The sequence below is a fragment of the Balaenoptera borealis genome, assembly GCF_965194805.1.
Source record: "Balaenoptera borealis genome assembly, chromosome: 20".
In the NCBI taxonomy this organism is placed as follows: Eukaryota; Metazoa; Chordata; class Mammalia; order Artiodactyla; family Balaenopteridae; genus Balaenoptera; species Balaenoptera borealis.
This window is the reverse complement of record NC_138879.1, coordinates 48,798,948-48,818,514: the sequence shown is the minus strand read 5'-3', so window position 1 is coordinate 48,818,514 and position 19,567 is coordinate 48,798,948. Positions and strand designations below refer to the sequence as shown.

At 37.7% G+C, this 19,567-nt stretch overlaps 1 long non-coding RNA gene across 3 annotated transcripts in view; it reads right to left on the bottom strand.

Annotated features, from left to right (window-relative positions):
* Positions 1–4,568: 4,568 nt before the first annotated feature.
* LOC309617905 overlaps positions 4,569–19,567 on the bottom strand; it is a 62,689-nt gene continuing 47,690 nt past the window's right edge. For all 3 annotated transcript variants that reach the window (XR_014238179.1, XR_014238180.1, XR_014238181.1), the window contains one exon: positions 4,569–18,471. This is a non-coding gene — a long non-coding RNA (uncharacterized lncRNA). The remainder of the gene's footprint in view (positions 18,472–19,567) is intronic.

The window sequence follows — 19,567 nt, the reverse complement described above, 5'->3', positions numbered from 1 at the left end:
ATCTTACCTTTTTAATGTGTAAAATTTCAAATATGTAAAAGACAGAGTGATATAATGAACGCTTATATGCCCATCACCAGGTTTGACAATTATAAACTTATGGCTAATCTTGTTTCGTTTATATTCTCACTCATTTCCCCCTTCGTATTTTGAAGCACGTTCTAAATATCACACTATTTCATTCATTTACAGTTTAGTATGTATCTCTAAAAGAAAAAAAAGCCTTTTCTAAAAAACATAATCACAATACCATTACTACACCTAAAAGAATAACAATAATTCCTTAGGATATTTTGACCCTGCCCTTTGATTTTTGCCTCACCAAAGACATGGAGTGATCAGAAGTTCTGGAGAAATTGGATAAGCAATGCAGTTAAGCAATCTTGGACAATAGAACTATCCTGGGTTATTTGAGATCTCCCCACCATTTTCTCATGAATAAGTTTAAAAATTAATATAAACAATTGGTTTTTTATCCAATTAAAATGAACACTACTGGTAGAAATGATTTGCATAGCATATAAGCAACAATGGCTAAAACTGCACACAGTGAAATTTGACAGAGGAAAATTGCATGTGGTGAAAATCATGGCCATGAAAGGGTTCTCACAGCAATAGAAAAAATAAAAGAGAGACTGAAAGAAAAACTCTGATAAGTAAATCAAACTTCCTTTGTAAAATTATTAGAGGAAAGAACGTTTCCCCAGTGAAAATGATTTCATTAAAATACAAATGAAAATAGAAAAATTGGAAGTGGTTTTACTCTGCAAAATAGAGAATTGATCAAATAATTTGACTAGAGTCTGTTCTAATAAACACATTTGCTCTAAAAATTCACTGAAGTTGGTATAATTATGATTAAAACACTAGGATTCACAAATGCTGAGGTAACATCCTTATACATATATCAATATATATATATTTTTAAATTTTGTGGTGGCCAAATTTTAAAAAGTTAAAAAAGATGAAATTAATTTCTATCTTTTCTTTGTACTCTTTGAAATCCAGTGTGTATTTTACACTTACAGCGTATCTCAATCCACACTAACCTTATTTCTAGTAGCCCATGTGGCTAGTGGCTATCCAACTGATCAGTACAGGTCTGGAAGAAAGGTGATCCAAGTGGAAAGAGTGGTTTAAGCAAAGGCATAACATTGTAAGTGTGGAAGGCAAGTTCTGGAAACAAGAAGTGATTCCAGGGTAGATGAAAAGGAGTGTATATGTATGTGAGAGAGGGATGTGGGGAGAGTGAAGGGTTGGAGAGGGAAGAAGGGAGAAATGTATGGGGTCTAAGACTGGAAAGATAATCTGGACTGGAAGGTTTTGAGTATCTTGATCACTAGTCAGTCCTGTTTGCTAAAGGGTTGCTTATACTTGTCTTTGTGCAAGACCATACACCAGTAACCTTCATCTTCAAAGAGAACTTTTCTGACTCTCTTCAATAGTGTCCTCTTTCCCCCTCCCAGTTGCTGTTTCTACTGTCCCTTCTTCCCCTATTGACTGTTCAGAGAAAGGAAGGACTGAATTCCAGGTCCCCAAATGATGGTCCAGAAAAAACCACTAATGCTAGGTTACATCAAGACATAACCTAAATCATGGCTTTTGTACTTTCTTTTTTTCCAAAGCCTTTTTTTTTTAGACAATATACTGTACAGAATGCCCATATGCATATAAACAAACAAACACAGAACTTCCCAGTTTGAAATAGGAGTTTTGGGGCACAAACTGACACCCCCTCTGCCATACTATACCAGCATCTCACTGTGCATCTTTGACAGCATTCAGAACTCACAACAGATTCATTTCTTCATTTTAAAAAAATTTAGTACACTAACTCTTTTCTTCCTTAAAGGTGAATAGATTATGGCTGCATATCTAAAATTTTCTATTTCTTCCTGGACTACAGTGCACAGTACTTAGATAAACAAAATTATATTCTTTTCCCTACAATCACTTTTGATACATGTATATATAAAAGTATGTAAAATTTTGTTCCAAACTTCTTCCTTATAAAATTGGGGTTCGTTTTAAACACTTATGCATCTTCTAGGACTGCAAACAGTTTAGTGGGAGCACTCTGACAGGTGAGATAGGAAATTAATATAGGACAGAAGGCCCGTTTGGCCCACAAACTACCACCTGCTTATTTTAGAGAATGCCTTTTCCGTCTCACTAGATATATGTTTATTTCCTTATTTCATTTATTTATGACTCATGCCATAGCAAAAATTTTGGAAAATTCAGAAACCATGAAAAGAAAATGAAAAGTCTCAAGTAATCCCATAATTCAGATATAACCACAGTGAAAAAAATCACATGTACCTTTCATTTTTTTTGCAGATATTAAGTCAATATTTTTCACAAAATCAGGATCTTAGCTTAAGTGAAGTTTTGAATCTTAATAGTTTTTAGTTGAAGGTTAAAAATCAACAATTTCCCATGTCATTAAGTAGTCTTCAGAAACACAATTTTTAATGGTTGCTAAATAGCCTATTGTTTTAGTGTTTCTCCCAAGGCCACACTCGGCATTTTGGATGGAACAATCCTTTTTTTTTAAATTTTTATTAAACTTTTTATCTTGAGATAACTGTTGATTGACATATAGTTGTAAGAAATAATAGAGAGATCCATTACACCATTACCCCCTACCCCAGTGGTAACATCTTGCAAAACTATAGTACAATATCACAGCTAGGATATTGACATTGATACATTTCCATCAATGGGAGGATCCTCCACGTTGCTCTTTTTTAGCCACAGCTACTTCCCTTAACTGTCAATTTAAGAGTGTTATATAAATGGAATCAAGTAGTATATAATCCAATCCTTTAGCGATTGGGGTTTTTTCTCACTTAGAATAATTCTCTGGAGATTGATCTAAATTGTTGTATGTATTCAATAATTCATTCCTTTTTATTTCTGAGTACTACTCCATGGTATGGAGGTAACATAGTTGAACTATTCACCTGTTAAAGGGCATCTGGTTGTTTCCAGTTTGGTGTGATTACTAATTAAGCTGCTATGAACATTTGTGTCGATGTATTCCTGTGAACATGTTTTCATTTCTCTTAATTTTCATTGTTTTCATTTTGCTGGGATAACTGCCCAGGAGTGCAATTGCTGTATCACATGGTAGTTGCATGCTTAGTTTCATAAAAAAATGCCAGACTGTTTTCCAGAGTGGCTCTACTATTTTATATTCCTACTAGCAATGTATGAGCAATCCATTTTTCCAAATCCTTGCCAGCATTTGGTGTTGTCACTAGTTTTTATTTTAGCCATTTTTATAAGTTTTTGTGATATCTCATTGTGGTTATAATTTGCAATTACCTAATGGGTAATGATGTTGAACATCTTTTCATGTGCTTATTTGCCATCTGTATATCCTTTTTAGTAAAATTGTTCTTTGTGTCTTTTGCCTACTTTCTAATTGGTTTGTTTGTTTTTTATTGTTGAGTGTTAAGATTTCTTCCTATATTCTAGATACTAGTCCTTTGTTGGACATGTGGTTTGCAAATATTTTCTCACAGTCCATAGCTTATATTTTCATGCTCTTAACAGGATCTTTCACAGAAAAAAAAGTTTTTAATTCTGATGAAGTTCAATTTATCAATGTTCCCTTTTATAAACTGAGCATTTGGTGTCAAATCCAAGACCTCTGCTTACCCCTAGATCTCAAAGATTTTCCCATGGTTTTTTCTTTTCTGAAATTACTAGTTTTACATTTAAATCTGCGATCCATTTCAAGTTAATTTTTGTGTGAGACTTAGGTTGAGAATCTTTTTTTTTTTTTTTTTGACTATGGATGTCCAATTTCTCCAGTACCATTTATTGAAAAGGCTATCTTTCCTCCACTGAATTGTTTTTCACACCTTTCTCAGTAACCAGTTGGGCATATTTGTGTGAGTCTCTTTCTGGGTTCTTTATTCTATCCCACTGACCTATGTGTCTATCTCTTCACCAATCCACCAACAGTATACAGTCTTGATTACTGCAGTTATATGATAAAACATAGCATTGAGAAGAGTTATTCCTCCTACTTGATTCTACTTTTTCAAGATTGTTTTAGCTCTTCTAGTTCCTCTGCCTTTCCATATAACTTGTGGAAAAATCTTGTGTATACCTACACAAAAACTTGATGGAATTTAATAGTATCAATAGTTGCATCAAGCCTGTATATCAGTTGAAGAGAACAGACATCTTTACTACATTGAATCTTCCAAATAATGAATACCATATGTCTCTCCTCTTTAGGTCTTTCTTCCATCAACAGTTTGTAGTTTTCAGTACATAAGTTCTGTACACATTTTGTTAGATTTACATCTAAGTATTTCATGTTTTTTGAGTGATTATACATGCACTGTACTTTTTATTTTGGTTACCACATGTTCATTGTTAGTATATGGAAATAGAATTGATTTTTGTATGTCTATCATTTATCCTGAAATTTTGCTAAAGTCACTGATCAGTTCCAGGAGGTTTTCTTTAGAGAATCCTTGGTATTTTCTGTGCAATCATGTCATCTGAAATCAGGACATTTTTATTTCTTCATTTACAATCTATGTGCCTTTTATTTCTTTTTCTTGCCTGTTGCCCTTCCAACCCTATGTTGAATAAGAGTGATAAGAGCAGACATTCTTAATTTGTTCCCAGTATTTGGAGGAAAGCATTCAGACTTGCTTGCTTGCTTGCTTGCTTGCTTTCTGTCTGTCTTGGCTGCACCATGTGGCTTGCAGGATCTTAGTTCCCTGACCAGAGATTGAACCTGGGACCTGGCAGTGAAAGCACTGTATCCTAACCATGGACCGCCAGGCAATTCCCCATTTAGACTTTCAATGTTAGCTGTAGAGTTTTCACAGATACTTTTTCAGGTTGAAGAAGTTCTCCTCTATTTCTATTTTTGTGAGTTTTTATCATGACAGAGTATAGTATTTCTTCATTGATTTTCTGTAGCAATTGTTATGATCATGTGATTTTTCTTCTTTAACCTGTTAATATGGTAAATTACATTGATTGATTTTCACATATTGAATCAGCCTTGCATGCCTGGAATAAATTCCACTGGGTCATGATGTATAATTATTTTTATATATTGCTGAATTCTATTTGCTAATATTTTGTTAAGGACTTTTGTGTATGTATTCATGAGGGATATTGGTCTACAGTTTTCTTTTTTATACTGTCTTTTCTGGTTTTGGTATCAGGATAATACTAGCTTCATAAAATTAATTGGGAAGTGTTTTCTCCTCTTGTATTTGCTGGAAGAGATTATCTAGAATTGGTGTTAATTTTTCTTTAAATGTTTGATTTCCATCTGGGCCTGGAAATATTTTTTTGGAAGTTTTTAAATTATAAAAAAGAGAGAAGACACAGTTTACCAATATTAGGAATGAAAAGGGGGATATAACTACAGACAATGCAGACATTAAAAAGATAATAAAGGAGCATTATGAAATATACTATGCACATAAATTCGACAGCTTATAGATGAAATGAACCCGTTCCTCAAAAACCACAAACTACTCCAGTTCACCCAATATGAAATAATTCTAATAGCCCTATAACTATTAAGGATATTGAGTTCAAATTTTAAAACACCCAATCCAAAACAGTCTTTGATCTATTTTGAGTTGATTTTTGTATATGGTGTAAAGTAAGGGTCCAACTTAATTCTTTTGCAGGTGGATATCCGTTTTTCCCAGCACCATTTGTTGAAGACTGTCCTTTCCCCATTGAATGATCTTGGCACCCACAAAGAAAATCAGTTAACCATGTATGCAAGGGTTTATTTCTGGACTCTTTCTTCTATTCCACTGGTCTATATGTCTGTCCTTATACTAGTGCCACAGAGTTTTGATTACAGTGGCTTTGTACTAAGTGATGAAATTAGGAAGAGCAAGTCCTCCAACTTTGTTCTTTTTTGGCTACTTGGGTTTCTTTAAGATTCCACATGAATTTTACGGTAGGTTTTTCTATATCTGCAGAAAATGCCATTGAAATTTTGATAAGGATTGTATTGAATCTATAGATTACTTTGGGTAATATTGTCATCTTAACAATGTTAAATCTTCCAATCCATGAATATGGGATGTCTCTCCATTTACTTAGGTCTTGTTTAATTTCTTTCAGCAATGTTTTGTAATTTTCCTTATAATCTTTCATCACCTTGGTTAAATTTATTCCTAAGTAGTTTATTCTTTTTGATGCTATTGTAAATGGAATTGTTTTCTTAATTTCCTTTTCTGATTATTAACTTTTAGTGTATAGAATGCAACTGATTTTAATGCACTGATTTTTTCTTCTGCCACTTTGCTGAGCTTATTAGCTCTAACAGGTTTGCATGTGTGTGTGTGTGTGTGTGTGTGTGTGCGTGCACGTGCGTGCGTGTATAATCTTTAGAGTTTTCTACATTTAAGACCATATCATCTGCAAATAGAGATATTTTTACTTCTTCCTGTCCAATTTCAATGCTTTCTATATCTTTTTCTTATCTAATTGTTCTGGCTAAGACTTCGGGTCCTAAGTTGAAATAGAAGTAGTGAAAGCAGGAATCCTTGTCATTTTCCTTATCTTAAGGGAAAAGCTTTTAGTCTTTCACCACTATGAGTATGAGTATGATGTCAGTATGAGTATGATGTCAGCTGTGGGTTTTGCATTTATGGTCATTACCATGTTGAGGAAGTTTCTTTTCATTCATAATTTGTTGAGTGTTTTCTCATGAAAGGATATTGAATTTTGTCAAGTGCTTTTTTCTGCAACAATTGAGGTGATCAGGTAGTTTTTTTTTTCCCTTCATTTAAAAAAATTGGTGTATTACATTAACTGATTTTTATATGTTGAACCATCCTTGCCTTCCAGGAATAAATCTCAGCTGGTTATGGTGTATAATCTTTTAAATATGCTGCTGAATTTTATTTGCTAGTATCTTATCAAGGATTTTTACATCAATATTCGTAAGAGATATTAGTAGTTTTATATCTATTGTAATGTCTTTGGCTTTGTTATCAGAGTAATGCTGACTACATACAATGAGTTTGGAAGTGTTTCTTATGTTTGTTCACAATGTTCAGGCTTTCCAGTTGTACTTAGAAAGAACAACAGGGAAAAGTACACCTACTCCATTTTTCCAGAAATGAAAGTTAGGACAATCCTTTTTTATGAAGGATGTGTCATGTCCCTGGTCCCTGGGCACTAATGCCCAGTACTCCTCAGTCATTGTAGCCCAAGATGCTCTGATTGGAATTACAATTATTCTTTTATTGTGCATTAAGGTTATTTCTAATATTTCATTAAAATATAGAATATGATGAAAATTCTTGAACATAAATCTTTGCTGCATTGAACTAGTTATTTCCTTAAGACAGGAAATATCTTATTCTAATCCAAAGATTAGGATTACTAGGCCAAAAAGTGCATACTTTTTTTAAGACTCTTAACGCACATGTAAAGTTACTTTTTAGAAAGGCAGTGCCAGTGGCTTCACTCCCCCTTAAAACACTGAGCATTATCAATTTTTTCAAAAAAAAGATTCTCTTTCATTCATTACAGAATAATCAGGAAACAAACATGTAAACAAATAAACAAAAAGACAAGGAACATGAAAATAAATCCTCTCACACAGGGACAACCTCTTTTTCTGTCTTGGTATCTATCTTTCCATAAACATTTTTGTTTGCTTGTTTTTATTTTTATTTTTGGCTGCGTTGGGTCTTTGTTGCTGCGCCCGGGGCTTTCTCTAGTTGCGGCGAGCGGGGGCTACTCTTCGTTGCGGTGCATGGGCTTCTCATTGCGGTGGCTTCTCTTGTTGCAGAGCACAGGCTCTAGGTGCGCGGGCTTCAGTAGCTGCAACACGTGGGCTCAGGAGTTGTGGCGCACGGGCTTAGTTGCTCTGTGGCATGTGGGATCTTCCTGGACCAGGGATCGTACCCGTGACCCCTGCATTGGCAGGCATATTCTTAACCACTGCGCCGCCCATGAGCTTTTCATTGTAGTTATATAGTTACATTTGCATATGTATTTTATTTTTAAAAAATTTAATCATACCACATATGCTGTTTTGTAGCCTGCTTTTTCAGTTCAGCAATATATCATAACTATCTTTCTATGTCAATAGACAAATTTCTACAACATATATATATATTTTTTGGCTGTGCCGCATAGCTTGTGGGATCTCAATTCCAGGACCAGGGATTGAACCTGGGCCACGGCAGTAAAAGCCCAGAATCCTAACCACTAGGCTACCAGGAAACTCCCAACATTATCTTTTTAAAACAAACATTACTATCTTATAGTCCCTGTGAATCAGGAGTTTGAAAGCAGGTTGACGGGGCAGTTCTGGCTTGGGGTCTCTCAAAAGGCTGCAATCAAAATGTCAGCTGGGGCCATACAACACCATTTCAAATAACTGTTGTACTAGTACTCTTCTGGTTGCAAGGGACAAATACAAATTGAAATAACTAAGGCAAAAAGAGGAGTGTATTGGCTCACATAACCAACTATAGAAAAGGTAGGAATGAAGGACTAGAACAATAGATGTGAGTTTTTCCAGAATTCACTCTTCAGCCTCTTGTCAGTGCGTCCTTCTGTGTGTCCAATCCATTCTCTCAGATTGGCTTCTTCAAAACATTTGGAGAAATGGCAACCCATAGTGCCTATGCTCACACCCATTGCAAACGTTCCGCTACATGACTGTACTTTTTTTTTTAATTTATTTATTTTATTTTTGGCTGCGTAGGGTCTTTGTTACTACACGCAGGCTTTCTCTAGTCGCAGCGAGCTGGGGCTACTCTTCGTTGTGGTGCGTGGGCTTCTCATTGCAGTGGCTTCTCTTGTTGCGGAGCATGGACTCTAGGCGCGCAGGCTTCAGTAGTTGTGGCTCGCGGGCTCTTGAGTGCAGGCTCAGTAGTGGCACACGGGCTTAGTTGCTCCGCGGCATGTGGGATCTTCCCGGACCAGGGCTCGAACCTGTGTCCCCTGAATTGGCAGGCAGATTCTTAACCACTGCGCCACCAGGGAAGCCCATGATTGTACTTTAATACATGGATATCCAGTAATATATTAAGAACTTCTACAAACCAACAATAAAGAGACAACCCAACTCATACATTTTTATACTTGAAAAAATTTAAACATAGCACAGGAATGATTGATTCCTTGAAAGTTAGAAAGAATTTTTTCATGAAACTATCTGTGCATAGCACTTTTTTGAGTAGTTCTTTGACAAGGACCTCAATTTCTCCTGTGATCATTGGTGTTTTAGGTTTTTTTGATTTTGTTTTGTTTTTTGGCTGTGCTGCACGGCTTGTGGGATCTTAGTTCCCTGACCAGGGATTGAACCTGTGCCCTTGGCAATGAAAGCATGGAGTCCTAACCACTGGACCATCAGGGAACTCCCACTATTTTAGGTTTTCATCTTTTCCTAGAGTCTTTTTTTCTTTTGGTAAATAATACTTTTCTCTCTTCATCAGATTTTCAAAATTTTGACATAGAATTATATAGAGTAGACTCATATTTAAAATAAATCTTAGGGGCTTCCCTGGTGGCACAGTGGTTGGGAATCTGCCTGCCAATGCGGGGGACACGGGTTCGAGCCCTGGTCCAGAAGGATGCCACATGCCGCGGAACAACTGGGCCCGTGTGCCACAGCTGCTGAGCCTGCGCTCTAGAGCCTGTGAGCCACAGCTACCAAGCCCGTGTGCTGCAGCTACTGAAGCCCGTGCGCCTAGAGTCCATGCTCCGCAGCAAGAGAAGCCACCGCAATGAGAAGCTGGTGCACCGCAACTAAGGGTGGCCCCCGCTCGCCGCAACTAGAGAAAGCCCACGCACAGCAACAAAAACCCAACACAGCCAAAAATAAAATAAATAAATTTGAAAATAATAAAATAAATCTTAGCTGGGATTTTGATTGGGATTTCATCAAATGTATACCTAAAATTTGGAAGAATTGATATCTTAATTTTAGCCTTCCAATCTATTAAAAATGGTACATATCTCTATACATATTTGTATCTTCTTTAACTTCTCTCAGTAGTTTTCAGTTAGAAGAAATTACATATCTTTCATTAGATTTCGTCCTCCATATGGTGTTTTTGATGCTGTTATAAAGGCTGTTTTTGTTTTGCAATTGCTTAATGTGAGTATACAGAAATAGAATTGATTTGTGTATATTGACCTTGTATTTTATGATCTGCATTTATTAGTTCATTCATTTAGCTAATTCATTTATTAGCTCTAATAGGGCTTTTTTGGGTAGATTCCATAGTGTTTTCTACATGCACAATCATGTCATCTGCAAATAATAACAGTTTTACTTTTTCTGTCTAATCATTATGCCTTGTTTCCACTATTAGGAGAAAATAGTTCACCATTAAGTACAATGTCAGCTGAAGTTTGTTTTAGATTTATTTATTTATTTATTTATTTATTTTTGGATGCGTTGGGTCTTCATTGCTGCACGCGGGCTTTCTCTAGTTGCGGCGAGCGGGGGCTACTCTTCATTGTGGTGCGTGGGCTTCTCATTGAGGTGGCATCTCTGTTGCAGAGCACAGGCTTCTAGGTGCACAGGCTTCAGTCGTTGTGGCTCGCGGGCTCTAGAGCACAGGCTCAGTAGTTGTGGCGCACGGGCTTAGTTGCTTCGCGGCATGTGAGATCTTCACGGACCAGGGCTCGAACCCGTGTCCCCTGCATTGGCAGGCGGATTCTTAACCACTGTGCCACCAGGGAAGTCCCGGCAGGCGGATTCTTAACCACTGTGGCACCAGGGAAGTCCCAACTGAGGATTGTTTTAGATGCTCTGTAGCAGATTGAAAAAGTTCCCTTCCATTTCTGATTTGCTGAGGTTTTTCAAAATTATAAATATATAGTTTCAAATTTTGTCAATGTTTTTTTTTTTATCTATTGAGATGATCATATTTTCTCCTTTATTTTGCTAATGAGGTGAATTACATTGATTACTTTTTTAAATGTTAAACCAGTGTTGCATTCCTAGTATGAACTCCACTTGGTACTCTAAATATTTCGTTTTGTTTGAACTTTTTACCATGTGCATATATATTTATTAAAAATTAATCACTTAAAAAATTTTAATGTATACAACTGTAAATGAGCAGGGCTAGCTCTGGGCATATACCCTAAGGAAAAACAGGACAAATGCACAAGTATGTGTCTAGTCAAGGATGTTCATTGTTGCTTTTTTTTTTAATACTATCAAAAAAAATTATAAACAACCCAAATAGCCACCATTAAGGAAGTGGTAAATAGATTAATTTATACTCAGGCAATGGTGTAGTAGTCGGCCATTAAAACTCATAACTTATGTCCATATATGAGCATAGAAATATGATTAAGATAGCTTACCAATTTAAAAAGAAGGTAACAAACCATATGTGTAGAGTGACCCCAGTGTTTAAACACATACACACACACACCAAGAAAGAGATCTAGAAGACCGAGGTAGATAAATAGAAATATTGACATGGAGAAATCTACAAGGCATATAATTAAGTGAAAAAAAAAGTCAAAAAAAAAAAAATCAAGTTGCAGGACAGTACATATAGTATAATCCCATTTATGGCAAAACAAAAACAAAAAAATATATTGTATATAAATATACAGTTTTGTGTGTCAAGGTTCTTTGCTGGCAAGCAACACAAACTGATTGGCTAATTTAAGAAAACAACAGGAAGAGTTTATTGAATAATTAGGGATCCCCCAGAGATTTAAGGAAAATGTGAAGAATCAGGTCTCAGGAAAAACAGAAACAGCCCTAGAGAGCCGGCAAGAAGCAAACCTGTGGTAGGCCCCTCATGTTACCACTCTTAGAATGAACACACTCATATAATGTTTTCGTTTTCCAAACCAATATTCAAATTACAGGGAAAGAGAGTTTTTTTGTTTTGTTTTGTTTTGTTTTAACTTTTTTTGGGGGGGGGTTTATTTTTATTTATGGCTGTGTTGGGTCTTCGTTTCTGTGCGAGGGCTTTCTCTAGTTGCGGCAAGTGGGGGCCACTCTTCATCGCGGTGCGCGGGCCTCTCACTGTCGCGGCCTCTCTTGCTGGGGAGCACAGGCTCCAGACGCGCAGGCTCAGTAATTGTGGCTCACGGGCCTAGTTGCTCCGCGGCATGTGGGATCTTCCCAGACCAGGGCTCGAACCCGTGTCCCCTGCATTGGCAGGCAGATTCTCAACCACTGCGCCACCAGGAAAGCCCCAGGAAAGAGAGTTTTGATCGGCCTAGCTTGGGGTCATGCACATGCCCACCCTTTGGCTGACAAGCCAAGAGACTATATCTAATATGGATGGTAAAATTCGAGCGCTATTTGTACAGGCAAAAATGAGATGATCTCTTTGGTATACAAATACACACTTTTCTCTGGGGAGTGCATAGTCTTTCACATAAAATATGATGAAATGGCACCCCCTGGATTTGTGCGATTCAGCTGCTGTGGAAAGCAGATTTACAATACTTACTTTTGAGTTTCTATGTTATCTGAATTTTGTTACAAGGAGAATGTATTCTTGTGCTCTCTGTGCTGACTGGGGCCAGAGCTGCCTGTGGCTCCAGTCCATGACAAATGCCAACATTAGATAATGAGCCTCACACAGGAAAAATGGCAGAGCCAAGAAATAAAGAGAAGAAAGAACCTGATGGACTCTACACCCTGGGTCCAGTCATGCTTGAGGGCACTTCCATCCCTTCCCTTTTTAAGATTTAGAAGTGTGAGCCACTAAATCCTCCCCACCCCATTTTTTCTTAAATTAGTTTGAATTTGACTTGCAATTGAAAGAATTCCAAGTGGGAGTAAGGAAAGATATCAATGATATTTGTATAACCACAGTAGCAAATAAGCTTGTCAAAAATAACATTAAAAAAAAAAACAGGCCAATACCATATAGTTAAAAATTGTAAATATACAGTGAAAAGTTACCCTATGAAATGGGAGAAAATATCTACAAATCATATATTTGATAAGGGGTTGACATCCAAAATATGTAAAGAACTCCTACAACTCAGCAATACAAAATCAGATAACTTGATTTAAAAATGGACAAAGGACTTGCATAGACATTCTCCAAAGATGATATACAAATGGCCAAGAAGCATAAGAAAAAATGGGCAACATCACTAATCATCAGAGAAATGCAAAGCAAAACCACAATGAGATACCATCTCACACCTATTAGAATGGCTGCTATCAAAAACAAAAAAATAGGAAATAATAAGTGTTGTCAAGGCTGTGGAAAATTGGAACCTGGAAATTGTGCACTGTTGCTGGGATTGTATGATGCTATGGTACTATATATTGTATGGTACAATATATTGTATGGTACTATAGAAAACAGTATAGTGGTTCCTCAAAAAATTAAAAATAGAAGTTCCATATGATCCAGAAATCCCACTTCTGGGTATCCGAAAAAATTGAAAACAGGGTCTCGAAGAGATATTTGCACACCCATGTTCACAGCAGCACTATTCACAATAGCCAAGAGGTGGAAGCAACCAAGATGTCCATGGCAGGATGAATGAATAAAGAATATGTGATATATACATACAATGATGTATTATTCAGGCTTAATAAAGGAAGGAAATACTGTCACATGCTACAATATGGATGAAGCATGAGGACATTGCGCTAAGTGAAATAAGCCAATCACAAGAACACAAATACCATCAAACATCCTAAAACAGTGAAATTCATAAAAACAAAGTAGAATGGTGGTTACCAGGGTCTAGGGGGAAGGAGAAAAGGAGAATAGTACCTTAATGGGTATATAGAGTTTAAGTTTTGCAAAATAAAAAAGTTTTGAAGGTCTGTTTCACAACAATGTGAATATACTTAACACTTTTGAACTATGTACTTAAAAATGGTTAACATGGAAATTTTGTTATTTGTTTTTTACCACAATAAAAACATTAGCATATCAAATCTAGAAAGCTCATTAAGATAATAACACTGTAACCAAGAATGACTTGTTATAGGGATGTTAGACTTGACATTTGAAAATGTATTAATATAATTCATCACACTAATTGAACTAAAACGAAAAACTATATGATCAACCCAATGGGTGCTTTTAATAAAATTCAACAAACACAATAAATATATCCAATTGAATAAGTGTCAGAAAACAACAGCCAATATTAATTGAAAAATATTAAAGAAATTACTATTAAAGTAAGGAACAAGACAAGGATGTCATTTGTTACTACTTTAGTTACAATTGTTCTTAAAATTCTAAGCTAATGCAGGGACTTCCCTGGCGGCCCAGTGGTTAAGACTCTGTATTTCCACTGCAGGGGGCATGGGTTCGATCCCTGGTCGGGGAACTAAGATGCCATATGCCACGGAGCGCAGCCAAAAAATAAATAAATAAAAATTAAAGTTCCAAAATAAATAAATAAATAAAAATATAAAAAATAAGCTAATTTGATAAGATGAGAAAAGACGTACACAAACAGAGAAAGAGGAGACAAATTAATTTCCCCCTTCTTTAGAAGAACAAATGTTCATTAAAATATTTAAACAACATGTAAGGTAAAAAAGTAAACATTACTCATTATTCTGTCAATTCTGTTATTTAGAGGTAATCACCTTCAATATACCCTTTTCTATGTATATTTCTGAGGTATATACTTGGATTTTGAAAAATAAAATAGGGATCATGATCTATTAATACCTTAGGACTTCCCTGGTGGCGCAGTGGTTAAGAATCCGCCTGCCAATGCAGGGAACACGGGTTCGAGCCCTGGTCTGGGAAGATCCCACATGCCACGGAGCAACTAAGCCCGTGCACCACAACTACTGAGCCTGTGCTCCAGAGCCCGCGAGCCACAACTACCGAGCCCGTGTGCCACAGCTACTGAAGCCCGCGCGCCTAGAGTCTGTGCTCTGCAACAAGAGTAGCCACCGCAGTGAGGAGCCGGTGCACCGCAACGAAGAGTAGCCCCCCCCACCCCCCTCCCACCCCCGCTCATGGCAACTAGAGAAAGCCCGCGTGCAGCAACAAAGACCCAACGCAGCCAAAAAATAAATAAATAAATTTATTTTTAAAATAATAATAATAATATATTAATACCTTGCTAAATATTTTTTAAACATAACAAAATAGCATGGACTGATTTCCAGGTTGGTACTAGAGATTTACCTTATTCTCTTTAATGGCTTCACAGTATTCCATAGCATAAATGTACTATAATTTATTTAACCATACCCTACTGATGAACTGTAAGTTGTTTGAAAATTTTTTGCGATTAAAAAAATGCTTTGATGAATAGCTGTATGCATATATCTTTGTTCACTTGTGCAGGATAGTCTTTTAGAATTGAAATTGCTAGGTCAAAGGATACACAATTTAAAAATTTTCACAGAAACTCTCAAATTATCCTTCAAAAATACTAAACAAGTTACGGGCAGAGCGTTTGAGAACATCCACTTATCCATATTTCCACCAACAATGAAATATTATAATTCTTGCCACTTTGCCCATCTGGTAAATGAAATCCCCCCTAAAGTCATTATTTGTAGATTATATGGTCATTTTCCTGGAAAAACCAAGAAAATAAACTAAATAAAGTTTAGACTAGAGAGCCGGGTATGTGTGAAGGAAAGCACTTCATACCTAGAGGAAGTATGAATTGTACTCTGGATGGCAATTTCTCAGCATGAGTAAAAAATATTAAAAATATGCATCTCTTCTGATCCAGTAATCAAAATCCAGTATTTTTTTCCCTAGGGAAATAAGGAAATGTGCAAAGACTTAGCTACAATAATTTTTATTGACGCATGGTTTATAGCTATGAAAAACTGAAAACAACCTAAATGTCCAACAAAGAGACAAGTTAAATAAATGATGATTTGTTCATACAGTCACACATGACACACCCATTAGAAGTGATATTGTAGATTAAAATATGTTGACAAATTAATATTTTCATGTTATAGTGCTCAATGAAAAACATCACAAAACAACACGTACAATACGATGCCAATAAACATGTATATATATAGTACTGTATTATCTATCAAATTAATTTTGGTCAAATGTAATCTGCTCTAAAGGTAAATTCGTTTTGAAGCCCAGGCCAAAACACCAGTCCAAATGTAAGCTGAGCTTCCTGACATCCCAGTTAAGGTACCAGGAGTGGATGTAAATATAAAACTCAGAGATAATCCTGACATAAAAAGAAATGTCTGTTCTGGGACCTGAAAATGAGGCCTCTTAATGAAATTAACAGCTGTTTGAATGACCTCTCTCTGTCTGTTTACAAAGAACACAACGTCTGCCAGCGTATAGGATTGTTCTAAGTACCCCTGGGGACCCCACATTGCGCCTGTCATTTAGAAGCTTACCCAGTGGTTGGAAGAATCCAAACAAGATGCTTTCAGCTCAACATTGCAATGGCCCCAGCAAAAAGGAAGGCCACTGTTTGCTCTGTGACAATTCCCTGTTTTCCCAAACCATGAATCAGCCCCATTGTCCCACCCGCCTCTGTGCATCATTCATTCTGTTCATCACAGCTAATGGCAAAAGCAGGAACACGGCAAAGAAACCCAGACTCTGGGCAAAGAGGAGAACACGAGACCCCAGTATTTAATTCTCTTTGTAAAGAGAGAGTCAGGATTTCACCCTGCTTCAGAGAAATAGCTGGAAATGTGTCAAAAGTCTAATTTCACGGAGAGTATCTAATTTACAAAATAATACTTGGCAGTTGACCAGCATTTTTCATTCAAAGGTGGAGGTGTTTCCAAATGTGAATGTATAAAGGTGTTCTGGGCATCACACCACATCAGACATTTCCTTTCTTCCTCCACTGGCTTCCCTTCTACCCCAGTTTCTCTCCTCACCCCTCCTCCCTGTTCTGTCCCAGTTGGAAACAAATGATAGTTTAAGCTGGGTAATACTCTCTCTTGTTCTCATTGTACAAGCTGATGTTCACTCAGCTGGCCTAACCCTTTCATGCAATTTATTTTATAAAGAATAAAAGGGGAGAAACTTTTGTCTCCCGGTTATAGCACCCATTGCCCAAAAAGTCAGCTCTCTTTTTAAATTACCATAAGCCAGTTCAAGACCATGTCTTTCTACTCCATGATAACTCAATTTACCTCCATTGTATTAGTTAGGACTCTTTGGTTGTAAGTAACAGAAACCCTTTTGAGCTAGCTTAAGGAAAAAAAAAAAGGGGAGGGGACAATTTTTAAAGGATAGAGAGGTGCTTTCATAGCACCAAAGGACAGGTAGGCAGAGAGGCCACTGAAAGGGTCTGGAACCAGGAACAGTTAAACAATCTTGAGCCCCTACCTTTCCCTCCCTGATTTATTCATTTTCTCTCTGCATATCTGCTTTTCTTTCTCCTCTGATCCATTTGACATGCAGAATGTAGCTGCTGTATAACCCCCAGTTCACATGTTAAAATTCCAGCCAACTGCAGAATGATTGTCTGTTTCAGTCCAATCCTGAATTCCCCAAAGAAAAAATCTAATCATCAACAAGGGTGGCTTGTCCCCCTCTGGCACAAACAGCCAGGGCCAAGGAGGCAGAGTTAAGTGGTAGCAAAACGGTTCCTAAGGGCCCACTCCAATGATGTGATATGTGGGTGTGCTTCCCAGGGAAAAGGGGGTGGCTAGTGGGCTGAAGAAATGACTGAAAACCTATGCCAAATCAGTTTATTGCTTTGATACTGAATTATTTATTAACAGATTTTTTTTTTCTTGTTGAAGCTCAGGAATATCCTTCTAAAAATATTTCTAATTACATTTTTTTAAAATAAATTTATTTATTTATTCATTTATTTAATTTTTGGCTGCATTGGGTCTTCGCTGCTGCACGCGGGCTTTCTCTAGTTGCAGTGAGCGGGGGCTACTCTTTGTTGCGGGGCGCAGGCTTCTCATTGCAGTGGCTTCTCCTGTTGCAGAGCACAGACTCTAGGCGCGCGGGCTTCAGTAGCTGTGGCACACGGGCTTCAGTAGTTGTGGCTCGCGGGCTCTAGAGTGCAGGCTCAGTAGTTGTGGCGCACGGGCTTAGTTGCTCCGCGGCACGTGGGATCTTCCCGAACCAGGGCTCGAACCCATGTCCCCTGCATTGGCAGGCGGATTCTTAACCACTGCGCCACCAGGGAAGCCCATCTAATTACATTTTTATACAATGAAGTTTTCATGACCATGGCCAGTTCACATAGCAGGGTTGAGACACATGACAACTTCTCATGGGTAGTGCAAATGGCAGTCCTCCTGGATCCCAGTTGCACCAAATCTCTTAGCTTTTCCAGTTTTCAAAGACCAGTAAGCTCCAAATTAAGTAGTGAGTACTGACTTTTGCTTCCAGTGCTCCTGAGGACTGGGCAGATTTATGGGAATAACTTGGATCTTGGAAAAGGCAGCTCAGTGTTTACTGATGAAGGTCGATAATGTATTGAAAATACCACCGAAAGCTTTGTCATCTTGGCCGAATGCTTAGCTTCTCTGGGTCTCTTCTTCTGTAAAATAGGAGTAATAATATTTTTATTCCTACCTCTCAGGGTCGATTGTGGGTCAGAGAGAGTATATAATCAAAAGTACTTTGTGGGGACTTCCCTGGTGGTGCAGTGGTTAAGACCCAATGCAGCCATAAATAAACAATAAATTAATTAAAAAAAGAAAAAAACACTATAATGAGATACCACACCACATACCTACCAGAATAGCTAAAATAAAAATACATTGACAGGATGGGACAGGGAGGGTGGGAGGGAGATGCAAGAGGGAGGGGATATGGGGATACATGTATACATATAGCTGATTCAATTTGTTATACAGCAGAAATTAACACAACATTGTAAAGCAATTATACTCCAATAAAGATGTTAAAAAAAATAAAAATAAAAATACATTGACAATACCAAATGTTATAGAGTACACAGAACAACTTGAACTCTCATGCATGCTGGTGGAAATGCAAAAATGGTATAGCTTCTTTGAAAAACAGATAAACAATTTAAAGTAGTTAAACATACATTTACCGTTTAACCCAGAAACTGCACTCCTAGGTATTTACCCAGAGAAATAAAAACACAGGTCTGGGGCTTCCCTGGTGGCGCAGTGGTTGAGAATCTGCCTGCTAATGCAAGGTACACGGGTTCGAGCCCTGGTCTGGGAAGATCCCACGTGCCGCGGAGCAACTAGGCCCGTGAGCCACAACTACTGAGCCTGCGCGTCTGGAGCCTGTGCTCCGCAACAAGAGAGGCCGCGATAGTGAGAGGCCCGCGCACCACGATGAAGAGTGGCCCCCGCTTGCCGCAACCAGAGAAAGCCCTCGTACAGAAACGAAGACCCAACACAGCCAAAAATAAATATTAAAAAAAAAATACAGGGCTTCCCTGGTGGCGCAGTGGTTGAGAATCTGCCTGCCAATGCAGGGGACACGGGTTCGAGCCCTGGTCTGGGAAGATACCACATGCCGCGGAGCAACTAGGCCCGTGAGCCACAACTACTGAGCCTGCGCGTCTGGAGCCTGTGCTCCGCCACAAGAGAGGCCGCGATAGTGAGAGGCCCGCACACCACGATGAAGAGTGGCCCCCACTTGCCGCAACCAGA